Genomic DNA, 3,452 nt, shown 5'->3' on the forward strand with positions numbered 1-3,452 from the left:
GGACGGACGCACCGGCCGGCCAGCGGCTGCCGAGCCCGACCCCAGCCGACGGGAAGCCGAGGAGCCGAGCAGCCTCAGCGGGTCCGGGAGAGCGGCGGAGTCAGCCCGCCGGCCCCGCCCCCTCCAGGCCCCGCCCCACGCCTGGTCAGACCACGCCCACAAAGGTCCCGCTCCCGCCCCTCCTCCAGCCTTCCCAGTTCTCCCGACAGGGCAATGGGGGCGGGGCCTGCGGGGCGCAGGGCTGCTCCTACCTTGAGGTCCTCTCCTTGCATCCTTGCTGAGGCTTCGGGATTTTCTCTTTCCAACGCCTCACCTTCCACCACCACCCCTACCCCACTCACCGTGAAGAAGTGGAAGGAAAGGCCAGTTAACAAACGGGGAAACCGAGGCTCAAACAGACGTGCCTTGCCCGGGGCTTAAGCCCTGGGCAGCCCGGCCTCCCCGGGAGCAGGGCACGCCTCGCATTTCAGGGTTTTCAAAGGACTTCCCAGTTAGTCTATTTTCTGTTTTCACGCCTGGTACATGCCCGCGGCGTGTACCAGGCAGGGCGGGGATGACGCCTCCGCGTTTACAGAGGAGGAAACTGAGGCTGGGAAGGGGCTGTGGTGCCAGGTTATGCAGTTGGTTTGTGGGAAGGGATTACCCCACCCGAGTTCCTCTCCTTGAGGGCCTGCCTCATGGGCTGTTCCAGGGGCAGGCGATTCCTTGGTGATTTTTGGAGTGTTTCTCAGTTTTCCACTTGAGCATCTACGACACAAGTAATTAAGGAAAAGTTCCTCTCGTGGGGCCCTAAATTATCCCGGGCCAGCCCTTCTACACATTCTCTGAGAACCCTGTGGACTGAGCAAAGCCAGAAACACTGACACTAGAAATATGAGGTTGCCCCACCCTCCTGGTCACCCAGCCCTAGGGCTTGCCCAGGCAAAGCTCAAAGGAAGGAAGGTATTTTGCACAAGTGGCCCCGGTTAGGGAGTCAGGGTGGCGTCTCTGTGCCAGTTGGAAGGAGCAGAAACAGGCCTTCCAGCTCTTTTCTGAGGCCAGCCCCCGACACCTCGGTGTGGACGTCCCACTGCCGACCAGTGTGAGTGTGGTCTGTGTGTAGGTGGTGAGCTCCCTGTTGCAGGGGGCATACAAGCAGGTACTAGGCAGGGAGTCCCTGTGACTTGGGATCGTTTCTGGCCATGCTCACTGCTCGGCTGCAGTCCCTGACCTGTCAGGGGGATTCCCAGCAAGGGGACAAAGGACAAGTTCAGCCAGCACTGGTCCTGGAACTGGGTTATTGACCCCTAGGGCAGAGGTTAGGAGAACTGTTAGGAGAACCAGAAAAGCTGGTAATGAAGGGAAACACCAAGAAGAGGAGTGGGTGGGGGAGGACACTGAAGTGGACAAGGGGCAGACAGGGGCCCTCTACCTTGAAAGGAACAAGAGTGGGGTGGCCAGCGTTCTGATTTTTAGGAGTTACAGTTGCACTCTCGAAACCCACTCACCAGTCACCACATGGAAGCCTTTATGGTGGTTCCCTGGGGCCACCGAAGATATCCCCACCAGCACCTCACACGCAGTATGTCCTTCAGGATCCTCCAAGCCAGGAGCCAGGATACCCCCCATCCACCCACTTCTCCCCACTGCCCACCACTGCTGCCCCTCCCATCCAGACCACGGTCATCCTGCCCCTGCAGACTGCACCAGACTCCCTGGGCTCCCTCCGGCCCCCATAGTCCATCCTACTCAGCAGCCCAAGGGATCTTTCTAGAAAGCCTATCTGGCCAAGCCCTTCCTCTGCTTGGAAGTCTCCCTTGCTGCCTCTGAATACAGTCCAGGCTCTTATCAGGCACCCCTCCACCACCCTTGAGCCTGCCAGGCCCTGCTTATCACTTCCTGCCATTCCCTGGCCGCACCCGGCCACACTCACCTACAGTCTTTGTCCAGGCTGGGCCCTGCACTCGCCACTCCTCCTCAGCCTCTGACACCCCACTCCCAGGCCCCCTGAGGAGCCACTGAAGCTTTTTGGGGTCCCCACTCTGCTCCTCCATTGGCCCATGGGTCCCATTTGGCTTCAACACCCTCCTGAGGGCTGCTTTGTGGATTCTGCATCTGGGTGCCTCCCCCATCAGACACAGAGCCTCCATCGTGGGAATGCACCACCTTCCTGCGCGACTCTCGCAACTACCTTCCCCTCTCTTGGCCTCAGCTTCCTTATCTGCAAGGGGAGATCATAGTCCACTTCCCACAAGGGTTACCCCACAGCCGGCACACAGTAGGCACTCAATAAATGCAGGGTCATGTTCCCACACTTGAGCTCAGGGGTGAGGAACAGGTAAAAGCTGTGTGAGCTAAACAGGCTCCCGGGAGGGGTGGTCCAGACCCCAGACCCTTTAGAATGTTTGCTGATTCCAGCCTGAGACCAACAGAGAGAGAGAAAGAGACAGAGAGATAAAAAGAGAGACAGAGAAAGAGACAGAAAGACAGAGAGGGACACAGAGAGAGAGATTGCTGGGGAAAGTTGTAAGAATTTTCCCACGAACAAAGTAGTCCTTATTTATTGTAGAAAATTGAGAAACTGCAGAAAACAAAAAGAAGACAATGAAGTCCTCTTTATTGGTTTGTCTGTTATACCTTAATAAAATGTTTAATATAAAAAATGAAATGAATGACTTCCAGTCAAGATGGCAGAACAGACGGTCCCCAGCATCACTCTCTCCCACAAATAAACTAATTTACAACTATTAAAAAGCAATGACAGCCAAGCTGAGGCCTCTAGAGCTCAGGGAAAGAGGAGCAGAGATGTACGGAGTGCATGAAGGCGGGAGAAGCCATGATGACAGAAAAAAAAATCTCTGACCATTTTGAGCCCTGGCCACATCCAGGCTGGAGCTGCTGAGTATGCAGGGCATGAGCCGGCAAAAGCTATAGCTGTGCCCTTCGGATGAAGGTGCTTGGAGGCAGCAGGGGAGAAGAGGGCCTTGGTGGCCCCCAGGCTATCAAGACCACTAATAGGGTTCCCATGGACCCACATAGGAGTGAGCAGCCACAACAACTGAAAAAAAAGGAGCCACTCAGAGGCCAGTGAGTCACTGCAAGGGACCAGCACATGGCCTGTCCCATGGGATTTGCACCACAGGTGGTGGGGGAGACAGGCCCACAGGGAGAATACTGGGACACAGCAAAGACAGCTGATCCACCCCCCAATAAGCATAGGACCACTCAGAGGAGACTGGTCAGGAATATAGAATTGCATGGGTGCAGTTTGATGAAAAGACTCAGGCCCAGACCAGTGTTTCTATACAATCCAGGTGCATTGGATTTCATTAAACACAGAAGTCCTATAAAGTCAACCATTAAAATCTGAGCTGCACAAAAAGCTCTCCCCAGAGAATCAACAGCAAAGCAGCAATTTAGCTCAACCACAGGGCTCAAGTGCTGGTCCTCACAGGAAGTTCCCCCACTTTAGA

This window comes from Cynocephalus volans, chromosome 3 (genome assembly GCF_027409185.1).
Source record: "Cynocephalus volans isolate mCynVol1 chromosome 3, mCynVol1.pri, whole genome shotgun sequence".
NCBI classification, from domain to species: domain Eukaryota; kingdom Metazoa; phylum Chordata; class Mammalia; order Dermoptera; family Cynocephalidae; genus Cynocephalus; species Cynocephalus volans.